This window comes from Tachyglossus aculeatus, chromosome 10, assembly GCF_015852505.1.
Source record: "Tachyglossus aculeatus isolate mTacAcu1 chromosome 10, mTacAcu1.pri, whole genome shotgun sequence".
Lineage (NCBI taxonomy): Eukaryota > Metazoa > Chordata > Mammalia > Monotremata > Tachyglossidae > Tachyglossus > Tachyglossus aculeatus.
This window is the reverse complement of record NC_052075.1, coordinates 20,629,778-20,644,729: the sequence shown is the minus strand read 5'-3', so window position 1 is coordinate 20,644,729 and position 14,952 is coordinate 20,629,778. Positions and strand designations below refer to the sequence as shown.

General features: G+C 42.5%; 1 protein-coding gene across 9 annotated transcripts in view; it reads left to right on the top strand.

The window, feature by feature from the left end:
• CTBP1 (C-terminal binding protein 1) overlaps positions 1 to 14,952 on the top strand; it is a 368,238-nt gene that overhangs the window by 309,129 nt on the left and 44,157 nt on the right. The window lies entirely within an intron of this gene.

The window sequence follows — 14,952 nt, the reverse complement described above, 5'->3', positions numbered from 1 at the left end:
TTGCATCCCCAGTTTGCAGACAAGGGAACTGAGACACAGAGAAGTTTAGTGACTTGCCCAAGGTCACACAGCAGGTAAGTAGTGGAGCCCCTGATTCCCAGGCCCGTGCTCTTTCCATTAAGCCTCTCTGCTTCTCTATTAATTATTGAAATACCTGAAATCCTGAGTTTAAATGTCAGTGAATCTCTGAAAGCATAAGATTCAGACCAGGATATTGTCTTTTTTTTAAAAGTCAGCACAGTTTGAAAGCCTCAAAAATGCAAACTTGGTTTGTAGAGATTGGGAGTCCTTTGAGGGCCAGAGACTGTTTAGTTTTCATCTGTGTATTTATTCCCGGCCCATAATACAAGGCTTTGCTGAGGCTGAGAGTGTAACAAAATACTGTTACTGCTTTAGAGAGGGTGATGGAGAGGGAAGGCTTGAAGTGACTGACCAGACTGTTATCACTGTATTCCTTCCTTGATCCACTTACACTACTTTGCCCATTCTGCAAATGAAAGTTAGAGTATTAAACAGCAAGCGTTTGCTAAGCGCTGGGGTACTTTACAGTATTATTAGTTACTTTTTTTTTTGTAATGGTATTAGGCGCTTTCTGTGTCCCAGGCACTGTACTAAGCACTGGGGTAGATTGAGGCTAATCAGGTTGGACACCGTCCATGTCCCATTTAGGGCTCACAGTCTTTATCTCCATTTTACAGATGAGGGAACTGAGTCACAGAGAAGCGAAGTGACTTGCCCAAGGCCACTCAGCAGACAGGCGGCAGAGCCGGGATTAGAACCAGGTTCTTCCGACTGCCAGGCCCAGACTGTCCTCTAGGCCTCACTTGCTTCCCATAATCTAAAACATGCAAAGAAAAAATAATGAATAGCAGTAAGTTAGGCCACAAAATCAGTTAAAATAGGTTTTTTAAAAAAGGCAGAGTTAAGTCAATCAGTGGTATTTATTGAGTGCTTACTGTGCACAGCATACTACTAAGCACTTGGTAAAGTACAATACAACAGAGTTGGTAGATGTTTCCAGTGTATAGTGAGAGGTAGACATGAAAATCACTTAGGGAGAAGGGAAGTAGTAGAATAATGGAGAAAAGAGTCAAGTTCCACTCCAGGCAATACTCTTAAATTAGATTCGGCTGCAGCCTCTCCAGCGTTTTAAGGATTGTAAAAACAGGTTTCTGGCAACATGGGAGGTTAATCTGAACCTGGGTCTTCCTCCTTTGACTTCGGTGGCCTGAATTTAGTGGAGCTTCAGGCCACATGGCTTTCAGGTTCTGCCCACTCTTGCAGCTCCTATAAAAAATGGGGCTTTGGTCCTAAGGTGGTCTTGTCTCTACTAAATTCTAAAATAATTGTAGCTTGGAGTTTACTGGCACATCCCATGGGCTTTGAAATTTAATCTGAACATGGTTAAAATATCTATGGGAAGTAAATCACATGCTGTGAGTTTTTGCACTGAAATGATTGGAACGATTAACCTTTGAAAACTACCCTGATCAGTTCTGTCACCAGGAGGGTGCTCAGTAACTCATATTTTATTCATTCTTTCATTGTCGTATTTATTGAGCACTTACTGTGTGTAGGGCACTGAGAAGTAGCTTGACTTAGTGGCAAGTCACTTCACTTCCCTGAACCTCAGTTCCCTCATCTGTAAACTGGAGAATAAGATTGTGAGCCCCATGAGGGGCAGGGACTGTGTCCAACCTGATTAATTTGTACTGCTATTACAAAGTGCTTGGGAGAATACAAGAAACAGACATGTTCCTATAGTGGAACTTTTTTAAAAAAAAAATTTGTTTTTTCTGATATTTTTTGAACAGAGCTCCTGAACTTATTATTTGAAAGTTTTTTAGATGAAAACTGAGCTATTTCTTCTCACCTGTACCTCTCATTGTTGCTCTTCTGGTTTCTCTAACTCAGAACTTTTTTCCAAAAGTGAGGATTGAGACTTCTTTGAACCGTAACATATAGTTATATCATCATTTTGTTAGCCGTTCAAATTAGTTCAGCATTCAAAAGATTTTTTGAGAATACTTAGTTTCCCAAATCTTTGATTAGAAAACAGCCGTAATCACTGTGGTAATGCCATGTTTTCCTCCCTCTCTTTGCATTCCCAACACAGCTGAGTAGTCCTTAGAATTAGCAACTAGGAAATCTACCTAAAGGACGCTCTAAAGGAATCCAGAGTGTTAAATTTTCCAAATTTCAGAATGAAAAGGCACCAAGCAGCTGTGCATTATTATGTCATGGCATTATTGTGTTATTCCAGTATTTGGAGCTAAAGTCCAACATCTCTGCCACACTGGAAAATCATAATGCAATATTTTCTTTTCTGATTCCTCTCACTTCCTTGACCAGTAATATTAAATCTGTAATGACATGTTATGCCCTGTAACTACAGTTTTATTTCTGAGGTTAAATTAGAAAATGGCAGTGAGTATTAACTGAATGTTTTAAAATCCCTCTCCTAAGCAGAGCCAGCAGGTTTGTTCATCAACTTGGAAATCCTTTAAAAGTAGGTCAGGTTTCTTTGTTGTGGAGTTTCTTAGAGGGAAAGTTTTTTGAACGCAAGTGCTTTTTTTATTTTATTTCCTGATAGTGTGAATGCTTTGTGATTGAAAACGCCAATGAGGTCATCCTTTCTTACATCGAGCTGAGGGAGTCTTTTCTTTTCTGACAGCCAATGTAGTGAATTTTCACAGAGCTGTTAAACTCCGTTCCCAACCGCCAAATACAAATATAACATTTTTTTGAGTATCCATGAGGTAAAAGGCTCTTCGTTCAGAAAAGAAACTACCAATATTTTTTCTAAGGTATTTAAGTGCTTACTACATGTCAGATGTTGTTCTAAGCACTGGGGTAGATACAAGTTAATTAGGTTGGACACAGTCCCTTTCCCTCATGGGGCTCACAGTCTAAGTAGGAGGGAGAATAGGTACCCCAATTTTACAGTGGAGGAAACTGAGGTTCAGACTAGTGAAAGGACTTGCCCAAGGTTACACGGCAAGCAATTGTCAGAGCGGGGATTAGAACCCTGGCCCTTCTGACTCCCAAGCATGTGCTCACTCCACTAGGCCACACTGCTTCTAATTTCTTCTCCTCAATATCACTCTGCATGGAGTGGAATTGTTTCCCTTGTGGACCTAATGAGAATAAAAAGAAAATCTTTTTCTGGAGGAGGACAGTTAGAATTCTTTTAAAGACAGCCGGGAGGACAATAACAGACCTGAGGAGGAGGAGGACCAGACCAGAAAAAGAATGACTTGTCACGTATCTTTTATGTACTTATTTGTATTCACTCAAATCCCATACATATCTATTTCATCTAAAAGGATGCTGGGAACTCTCTGAATTTGGATGTTGAAGTCCACTTGAGTACCTCCCTGAAAAAAAGTCAAAACGATGAACTGTTGGTTCATTGTTTAATGTGAGATTTTATTCCTAACAGTGCTGATGGGAATTGCACTCTCTGGCAAAAAAAAAAAAAAAGATACACACCTTAAGTTCTCATCTAATGTTAGAAAGTATATTAAACCTAATTAAAGTGAGCTCCCTCCAAGGTCATTGTGGGCAGGGGGCTTTTTGTCAGGTGAGGGGGTCCGGAGGGCCCGCCCCCTCCTGCGAACTGCCCCGAGCTAGCTCTCTTCCTCCCTTCAAAGCCCTACTGAGAGCTCACCTCCTCCAGGAGGCCTTCCCAGACTGAGCCCCGTCCTTCCTCTCCCCTTTCTTCCCCTCCCCCCTGCCTTGCCTCCTTCCCCTCCCCACAGCACCTGTATATATGTCTGTACATATTTATTACTCTATTTATTTTACTTGTACATATTTACTTTTCTATTTATTTTATTTTGTTAATATGTTTTATTGTCTGTCTTCCCCTTCTAGACTGTGAGCCCACTGTTGGGTAGGGACCGTCTCTATATGTTGCCAACTTGTACTTCCCAAGTGCTTAGTACAGTGCTCTGCACACAGTAAGCGCTCAGTAAATACGATTGAATGAATGAATGAATGTCTACCAACTCTGTTAAATTGTAATCTTCCAAGGGCTTATTATACTGATCAGCACACAGTAAGTTCTCAAATACAGTTGATTGACTGAATTTGATAAGTCTTAGTATTTCCCCTATTTCTATCTCAAACTTAAAATGACCAAAAGAGAATTCATATTCCTACCAAAACCTTGTCGTCCCCCTGACTTTCCCTACCTGTAGACAGCAGTCCCATCCTCCCTGCCTCACAAGCCCAAAACCTTGACATTGCCCTCAACTTATTCAACCCACCAATTCAATCTGTCGTCAGATCCTGTTGTTCAGCCTTCACACCTTTTCCTCTCCATCCAAGCTGCTACCATGTTAATCCAAGCATTTATTCTATCTTGCTTTTATTATCACATCAGCCTTTTTGTTGACCTCCTGCCTCCTGTTCCTCCCCACTCCTGTCTATTCTTTACTTACTCATCATTTTTCTGCAAAAACAGTTCTTGTGTCCCCACTCCTCCAGAACCTCCAGTGCTTGCCCGTTCACCTCTGCACCAAACAGAAACTCCTTTCCAGAGGCTTCAAAGCACTTAATCACCTTGCCCCCTCCTACCTCACCGCGCTGCTCTTCTGCTGCAGTCCAGTCTGCACACTTCGCTCCTCTTTTGCCAACCTACTCACTTTACCTTGCTCTCATCTGTCTCTCTACCGACCCTTTGCCCTCGTCCCGCCTCTGGCCTGAAAAGCCCTCCCTCCTCACATCCAACAGATATTCAACCCTCCCCACCTTCAGAGCCTTATTATAAACTAATCTCTTCCAAAAGATCTTCCCCAACTAAACCATCACTTCCTCTCCCACTCCCTTCTGAGTCGCCGTTGTACTTGGACTTGCACCTTTTAATCACTCTTCTGTCAGCCCCATAGCATATAAGGACATATCCAATTTTAATTTATTTCTACTAATGTCTGTCATCCCCTCTAGACTGTAAGCTCATTGTGGGCAGGGAATGTATCTATGAGCACTGTTATAGTACACTTAATACTGTGCTCTGCACACAGGCGCTCAATCAATACAATTGATTAATTGTGTAAATTTTGCTAGTGATATGGGTGGAGGTGGATTGTGTCTGTATAATAATAATGGTGTTTGTTAAGCGCTTACAATGTGCAAAGCACAGTTCTAAGCGCTGAGTGACACCACCTGTGGATCCTTGTAATCTCCATCCCCTTTTTCAAGCCTTGCTTCTCCCCCTTTTTTTTTACCTTAATCTGGGACTCTTCATCCAGCCCTGAGAACCCCTAACATTATATTCTCTAGAAAAATCTAATCACTTCACTTAGAAATAAAGCATCCATGTCCAGCTAAAGTGATCTGAAATGCTTTTCTCTGGCAAGATTAAAGGAAATGAAAACAAAGAAGCCAAGTAAATGATTATTTTGCTCTTGAAAGTTTACTCAGATTTAAAACATTGAGGCTTTTTTCTCATCTTCATTTATTTTATTTGATCCTTAACTGAAACCAAAAACTCCAAACAAGTCATTAAACTTCTAAAATACACCATTATAACTTTGCTAAGGAATCAAACACTTGGGGAGGAAAATGAGAGACAAAGGAGTAACTTTCTTATTGAAGCACAAATAACAAACATAGAAATACTGTAATTAGGAAAAACTGGTATGAAGGCAGGGTATTTAGTACTTGGCAACATATTATAGTATTTTAATCAGATTTAAGCACCCAACTATGAAGGAGTTGGAACAAAGAGTCCTTTCACTGAATAAGTTTGGGTTATAAAATAGTATTTAGTCCTTAGAGTAGGAAGGCAATTGAATAGTCTGTTCGCTTCCTGCCAGCTAAATGAAAAAACAGATTTCAACTGGTTTTACATTTTCCAGGAGTAACACTGCTGATCAAATGTAAAATTATGCACCATAGTTTTCTTAATATTGTCCTACCCCACAGTGCAGAATGAGTACACTTTTTTCAGTTTTGCCATGCTCACAAAAACTACACATTCAGATCTAAGGAATTTTTTTGTTAATGTTGCGGATTTATGTAAAAACACTTAATCTGCAGAAGGTAACTACGATGAACATTAGTGTTTATTAATGGAGTAGTTGTAAGGCACATTCTTCCAGTGAAAATGGTTTTGGATTCTAACAGATTGCATTTTAAGCAGTCTATAGATTTATTAATAAAAAGCCTAAGAGAATCCTTCAGGGGCATTGCATAGTGTGAAGAGACTTTCCTGTAAAAATTGAGAGCCTTTTCATTTAGAGTCTTTAATGGGAAATGTTTTGTGAACTGTGGCTTGTGACTTGTTGTACTTATTAAGCACTTACTATATGGCAAGCACTGTACTCCCAGGCCCTTGCTTTTTCCACTAGGCCATGTTTCTTCTTAGTTGCGATTGAACGTGTAGCCTTATGAGCAAACGATGAAACTGTGTTTGGGTAACATACTTTTCCATGTTAATCTCTACATGAAAAATAACCATTTGAAGATCTGTTGGCATTACATGGCATCCTTTTATTTGTTTATGACTACCTGTAGGTTACAAGAGTTGATACCACGTAAAATAGTTAAAAAGTTGGCCAATGAGGTCGGTGGCCATGTAGCAACATACCAACTGTATTTTGATACAAACTGTATGTTGAGAATTGATCAATCGGTCGTATTTATTGAACACTTATTCTTAGCAGGGCGCTATTGAACACTTGGAGGGGTACAGTACAACAGGGTTGATAAACATGTTCCCTGCCTTAATGAGCTTGCAGTCTAGAGGAGGAACTTTAAAGGAACAAAAGAGAGGCTGAATTTTACAAGAATAGCGTGTGAATTATACCCTATCAGGCGTTAGCTTAGTACATGTGCTCATGTGCTGGGGCTTTCTTTTACCTTTTTTTTTTCCATTTGAATTTTATCTAGCTTGGATGCATTAGCAATTCTCTGGGTGTTACTGATGATCAGTCCATCAGTGGTATTTTTTGAGCGCTTACTGTGTGCAGAACACTGTACTAAGCACACAGGAAAGTATAGTACAACAGTTTGTAAACATGTTTCCTGCCCACAAGGAGCTTACAGTCTGGAGGGAGAGATGCACCTCAGTTGTAAGTCTCTGGCAGCCTCCTAGGTTAGTGCAGTTTCAAGAAGCAGCGTGGCTCAGTGGAAAGAGCCCGGGCTTTGGAGTCAGAGGTCATGGGTTCAAATCCCGGCTCTGCCAATTGTCAGCTGTGTGACCTTGGACAAGTCACTTCACTGTGCCTCAGTTACCTCATCTGTAAAATGGGGATTGAGACTCTGAGCCCACGTGGGACCGGGACTGTGTCCAGCCCGCTTTACTTGTATCCACCCCAGCGCGTAGAACGGTGCCTGGCACATAGTAAGCGCTTAACAAATACCATAATTATTATTTGCCAAATCACAGCTTCCTTCAGTTTTGTCCAAATGTTGAATCGTCTTTGAACTTCCCGTAGAAAATGGAAAAACCAGGTGGGCTCAGCACAACATGTGGAATATGCCTCATCGACCCAATACGTGCACGGGATGTGAATCTTGCGGTATTACTTTTCCAGGTTCCCCTAAACTGCCAACTGGCTGCTCGGCTTGATACCCCAGAATGTTGCCCAGTGGGCACAGTGAAGCAGCAGGATGGAGTTGGCCTGTGAGGAGGAAGTTAAGTGCCATTTCTCGCACTCTGTGTGGTTTTGCAGGGTAATAAATTAGTTAACGTCAACAGAACCTCACAAAATCTGGCGCTTAACTTAACCCTTATTAAGCAAACTCCCTCCAAGCTCCCCAGTTGATTTGAACGTCACCCACCTTAAAGTGTTCTGAAGCAACATTGATAGCAGCAGCCGCTGTCCCCTTAGGAAGTTTCTCTTAAGTGCTCCTTATTGTGGGGTGTGGGGGGGGTCTTACTCCCTGCACAGTTGAGCTACTCAGCATGTTGTTCCATTTCCGCATGGGAACAAGTATTAAACATTCCACCATTTACCACAAGGATGGCCGTTCCACAGGGCATCGCGGGAAGCTGAAGTGACTGGCTGTCATTGTGACAGCTCAACCTTATCGGATCACCTGAGGTTGTGTAAGGGAACAAAGCCCTCCCAGAGAGGCAGCGTGGCCTAATGGATAGAGCAGGGGCCTGGGAATCAGAAGGTCATAGGTTCTAATCCCTGCTCTGCCATTCCTCTGCTGTGTGACTTGGACAAATTGCTTCACTCCACTGGGCCTCAGTTCTCTCATCTGTAAAATGGGGGTTGAGACCAACCTGATTACCTTGTATCTTCCCCAGCTCTTAGAACAGTGCTTGGCACATAGTAAGCACTTAACACATATGGTTATTATTAAAGCACCATCTCTAGGCCTCTGTTCCATCATCTGTAAAATGGATATGAAGCCTGTGAGTCCCACGTGGGACAGGGTCTGTTCCCAACCTGATTACCTTGTATCTACCCCAGCACTTAGAATGGTGCTTGACTAAGCGCTTAAAAAAATACCACAATTATTATCATTATTATTCCTTCACTCTCTATGCCTCAGTTACCTCATCTGTAAAATGGGGATTAAGACCGGGGGCCCCATGTGAGTCAAGGACTGTGTCCAACCTGATTAGCTCGTATCTACCCCAGCTGTTAGAACAGTGCTTTACACATAGTAAGCCTTTAACAGATATCATTATTATTATCATTATTGAAAGAGACTTCCCACAGTCTGTAGGGCAGGGGGTTCTGGCTGCCGGGGTAAATTTCCAACTTGGCTGAGGAGATTTTTGACTTGTGCTGTCATAGTGGCCTCCGAGAGCTCTCTGGATCTCGCCCGCCACACGGTGATTATGGGTATCAGGCACACGGCCTGACTGGCAGGTCCAGTTGGTTTCCAGGCTTGATTCTTGTGGCAAAAGTTAGATATTTTTCTGCTCAGACACATTCCCGTGACCACAGCCCAAATGGTCGGAATCCTTCCCCTTGCTTGACAGGTCATATGCTTCTGACTCACAGTGCATTGAGTCATGGGCGCTGACAAGTGCAACCAATCAGAAGAAATGATTCCCACTGCCCAGTCAGTGAACTGGGGGCGTGGGGGTGGTATTTCCCCTGAAAAATGACCACTTTTTGCCAGGAGGCTTGCAATTTAGAAAACACCTGTTCTCTAAGCCCATCCCAGCTAAAGATGCATCCCTTTTCACTTTTCTTGGGGTTGCTTCCTCTGCCTAGTGCTCTAGTGTGTCTCTTTTTTGTTAAATTTTACTCTCCCAAGTGCTTAGTACAGTGCTTTGCACACAGTAAGCGCTCAAGAAATATGACTGAATGAATCATGACATTTTAGCCATGCACTGAGGGTGGGAGAGACTTGGGCCACTTGGGTGGTTGGACAACAGTTGTATGGTGGTGTATTTTTGTTTAGATTTTGCTTGATTCCCATTTTTTTGGAATGGTGTTATTGAGAGCACCTTCTCCCTTCAGTCCTTTGTCCTGTTTTGGGGGGCTTTTTGCAAACTGGGGAATGACAAAACATATCTTTTCTCAAGTCCACGTAATTTCTCATTACATGAACATTCACCACTGTATAGTTGGAAAGTGTTCCAGTACCCTGTACACTACCTGTTTCTTTCAATATCGCAGTCGCCAAATAGCTTATGTTGTCCGATAAGTGCTCCCTAATTCCCTAACAACAGTTTCACCATATTGGGTATTGGGAGTGCACATAATGGGGTCAGCTGAGTGAACAGTACTTTATCTGTGGTTTTCGACTCTGTATGTTTTTCTTCTACCCACTCCACCCCCAAAGGTTATCTGATTCTTCCCAAACCCACCTTTTTTTTTAAAAAAAAAAAGAAAAAGCAGAATTGTGATAGTTAAAAATAAAAAAAGCAGTGGTCTTCTGCTGCCCCTGACAGAATGAGGGCTTTAAGTGATGGAAATGTAACGAAGCCAAAGAAGAATACCTAGGTTGTCCTTCGTTGGCTATTGTTAGCTACCTAGTAATCGAGTGGCTCTGTTCTTTGGGGATATGAGTGCTGTCTGCTTACTCTGTTGTACTTTTCCAAGCACGAGAAGCAGCGTGGCCTTGTGGTTAGAGCACAGGCCTGGGAGTTAGAAGAACCTGGGTTCTAATCCCAGTTCTGCGATTTGTCTGCTTTGTGACCTTGGGCCTGTCACTTCACTTCTCTGGGACATGTTGGACAGGGACTGTATCCAACCTGATGTAAGCACTTAACAAATACATTTAAAAAAGCACTTAGTGCTTTTTTTCACACACTAAGCACTCAGTAAATGCCATTCATTGACTGATCGATATAGTCACCTCTGTAGTAATCAAGATGGGCTCTGATCTTTGAGGGCAGGGATGATGTCCATTTAATCTCCTCTCCTAAGCGCCTAGTACAATGCTCTATGTACAGTGAGTGCTCATTAATGACTGTCATTCTTAAAAATAACCATACTCCAGTTAAAACTTGCCTGTTGTAGTATTAAACTCCATTGACGTGAGTTTTTTCTAAATGCAAAGTTTTATATCATTTTTTCCAACATCATATTTCCCAGTAATAGAAACTTCTCTCCCAGTGCACGTTTTCACTACACGTGAGGGTTACTGCAGAATCAGGGCATGTTTGACAATGTGCGTCTGTTTGAATACAGGAAAACAGGGTGTCAGGAGAAACGGTTTTGCACATACTCGAGGTGTAGGAGACAGAGTGGGTGCTATAATGTTAGCTTTTCTTAACTTGGAGTTCTGCAGCCCCCACATTACGGGAGAACTGGGTGTGTTCAAAACTTTGTAAAAGATGGTTTGAAATGTCCATGTTAGGGATGATCTAACATTATAACCAGCCCCCGGTGGGTGAGGTGGTTTTTCCTTGCAAAAATAGGGAAAGGAGATTTCATTCCTTTAGAAAAGGTGTGTGCTTATCAAGGCGAAGACTTTGAAATTTGGGTGCTGTGAACTGAGACGACATGTGTTCAGCCTTCTGAGTTGTTTCACACAAGCCAGACCTAATCTTGTTTCTCAGCAGTTTTATTTCTTACATTTCTTGAATCAGTCGATCAGTCAGTGGGATTTATTGAGTGTTTACGATGTGCAGAGCACTGTGCTAGGCGCTTGGGAGAGCATAAACTAACAATATAACAGACACATTCCTTGCCCACAGGGAGCTTACGTCTAGATCTAAAGTAAAAAAAAGTGACATTAGTGGCAATCCATGACAGCCAGCACTATTGCCTTCAGTAATTTAGAAAGTGACTAGTACAGCAATTTAGTAAATGATGAAAATGACAGTGACCATCTTATTTACAGAGTAAAAGAGTAAATTTTCCTTGTGACAGTTATGTATTATAGAACTTGAAATCTGTGTGATGTTCCTCTGTCTTTTCCTCCATACATCTAGCTTTGGTGAGGTTTTTTTTTCCTCTCCTATCTGGTATCTACTATCTTTCTTCAGCTCTACTTCTTAAACTCTATCCTGTGGTTCACTCTGACTCTTAAACTATGACAGCATTCCTTTATTGTCTTCCTTAAATGTCACCACTTAAACCTATTGAAAGCACAACTCCCCCTCCTACTTCTGCATTAATCTGAAATGTTGAGGCCTACCTCACGACGTGTTTGTCAAAAATATGGCTGTATTCATTCATTCATTCAGTCGTTGAGCACTTACTGTGTGCAGAGCACTGTACTAAGCGCTTGGGAAGTACCTTGAGCAGTTGTAACCTGATGTACATTTTCCCATAGATTTCTCTGCAGATTGTTTTATTCCATTCCAGAGCAAGCCCCAACATGATGACTGGGCCCTATGAGTTAGGAAAAATTACACTCTAAATCCATCCAGACCACCCATCTCCCATTGTCTATTTCCCTTTTTTGATCCTAAGGGCTTTTCTGCTCCCCTGTCACCCAGACTTGGCTTCCTTCTCTGCATTTTTCCAATCAATGCTCAATTGATTGAGCATTTACTGTGTGCAGAGCACTGTACTGGGTGCTTAGGAGGGTACAGTATAACAGAGTTGGTAGACACATTCCCTGCCCACAGTGAGCTTGCAGTCTAGAGGAGGAGATGGACATCTAGAGGAGTAAATAAAGGGTGCACATGCAAGTGCAAGTGTGACATAGAAGGGAGTGGGAGAAGAGGGAATGAGGGCTTAGGGAAGGCCTTTTGGAGGAGATGTGGCTTCAATATGGCTTTGAAGATGGGAAGAATGATTGTCTGTCAGATATGAAGAGAGGGATTTCCAGGCAAGAGGCAGGATGTGGCGAGATAGACAAGATCGAGGTACAGAGAGGAGCTTGGCATTAGAGGAGTGAAGTGTGCGGCCTGGGCTATAGTAGGAAAGCAGCGAGGTATGATAGGAGGGGGCAAGGTGATCAAGTGCTTTAAATCCAGCGTTAAGGAGTTTCTCTTCGTTGAGGAGATGGGTGGGCAGCCACTGTACTTCAGTACAGATGTACTTTGTGATTCAGTGGAATTATGTTCCTTGAAATGGGGCTTCATCTTGGGGTATGTTTTTTCCAGAGATTTACATAGTATAAATTGGACTCCATCCCAAATCTCTTGGCAGTTTGATATGACATTATTTTATGTGCTATCTACTGTTACGTCAAAAGGAGTTAACCTATTGTTTAACCTTTGCTGAAGTGATTCAAAGGAAAATATCACCACACTACCCAAGGAGGAGGAGTTGTATGATTTGCAGAAGAGGCTGCAGAAAGGAAGTTTTTCCACTTTAGTGGAGAATTTGTCCAACCTTTGAACTCCTCTCCATTTGAGTCTTCTGGCCCTGAGAGGGCGAGCTAATCTTCATGTGTGGGTTGGATAGCCACAGCTACCTAGAGCCAGTAGGGATCCATAGGTGGAGCCGCAATGTTGGCTCTAACTTTCAGCCCCTGCAGAATGAGGACGAAGCGGAGAAGGAAGAAGAGACGGAGTCCACCACCTCTGTTTTTCATGTCCTCCGGTGACTTTGGACCTGTTGCTCCTGGCCCAAAATTCCAGTGAAATCGTGCCTCACCATCACCCAGTTTGTTCAGTTTTTCAGAAAGCCTCTCTAAAGTCTTGGGGCATGTCAGAGCTCGGTTGCTACAATCCAGCAATCAAGGAGTGTGACCTAGTGGATAGAGCAAGGGCCTGGGAGCCAGAAGGACCTGGGTTCTAATTCTGGCTCCACCACATGTCTGCTGAGTGACCTTGGGCCTCAGTTAACTAGTCTGTAAAATGGAGACTGTGAGCCCCACGTGGGACATGGACTGTGTCCAACCTGATCAGCTTGAATCTACCCCAGCGCTTAGTACAGCATCTGGCATATCATAAGTGCTTAATAAATGCCATGAAAAATGTTGGAATAGTTACTGTGTACTGAGCACTGTACTGAGCGCTCGAGAGTACAATCTAAAGGAATTGGCAGACATGGTCTGTGCCCTCCAGAAGCTTATACTCTAGTTGGGGGGGACAAACATTAAAATAAATTACAGATAGGGGACTCGGCATAGTTATAAGAAGGTGTGCGGAAGTCCAAGTCCTGTGGGAGTGGAGTGAATATTAAAGCTCTTAGAAGGTATGGGCCCAAATGCATCGGCAAAACAATAGTAAGGAGAGACAAAGGGTTAGTCAAGGAAGCCTTCTTGAGCTATGATTTAAGTAAGGCTTTGAAGATGGAAGTGGTGGTCTGTTGAATATGAAGTGACCAGGGACAGGTCCCGGCTGCAAGGAGGACATGGGCAAGGAGTTGACCGTAAGAAAGTGGAGATTGAGTCACAGTAAGTAGGTTGGTTTTACAGGAGTGAAGGGTGTAGTGGGAAAGGAGCAAGGTTAGAAAGGAAGGTGAGAACTGATTAAGTGCCCTAAAGCCAAAGGTAAAGAGTTTCTGTTTGAAGTAGAGATGGTGGGGCAACTATTAGAGGTTCTTGTGGAGTGGGAACCATGGAGTGAACATTTCCATTAAGCAGTAGAGGGAAGTATGGACTAGAAGAGGCAGTGTAAACAATTGTGCATCAGTTTTCATATATGCTTTATCTAACCTTGCTGATCTCCCCCTACATCCTAGCCCTTTCTTGCCATCCTACTCTCTGTACCTCCATCTCGTTTATCTCACCATCGACCCTTGACCACATCCTCTTCCTAGACTGCAACCTCCCACCTGCCTCGTGTCCAACAGACTGCCACTCTTCCTGCCTTCAAAATCTTATTAAAATCCCATCTCTTCCAAAAAGGCCTTCCCCTACTAAACCCTCATTTCCCATGCCCACCCTACTCTCTCCACCACTCGTGCACTCGTATCTTCATTCAGTCATTTATTGAGTGCTTACTGTGTACAGGGCACTCTGCTAAGCACTTGGGAGAATAAACTATAACAATAAACAGACACATTCCCTGCCCACAATGAGCTTACAGTCTAGCTTACATCTGTACACCTTAGGCACTTGATATTCACTTAATATCCACCCCACCCACAGCACTTCTATACATAGAAGAGTGTAAATCTATTTCCCTTTTCTGTCATTTAAGGTCTGTCTCCCCCTCTAGATTGTAAGCTCCTTGTGGTCAGTGATCTTTTATACCAACTCTGCTGTATTTTACTTTCCCAAGCGCTTAGTAATAGTGTTCTGCACACAGTAAGCACTCAAATACCATTGATTGATTTTGGTAATTTCATTTGGTAAAAATGGTATCACCATTGTTATTAGTATTGCTGTTATTACTAAGTGAGAATCAGCGTGGCTCAGTGGAAAGAGCACAGGCTTGAGGTCATGGGTTCAAATTCTGGCTCTGCCACTTGTCGTCTGTGTGACTTTGGGCAAATCATTTAACTTCTCTGTGCCTCAGTTACCTCATCTGTGAAATGGGGATTAAGACTGTGAGCCCCTCATGGGACAACCTGATCACCTTGTATCCTCCCCAGTGCTTAGAACAGTGCTTTACACAGAGGAAGTGCTTAACAAATGCAATCCTTATTATTATTATATTAATTGCTTACTGCAGTGCAAGTG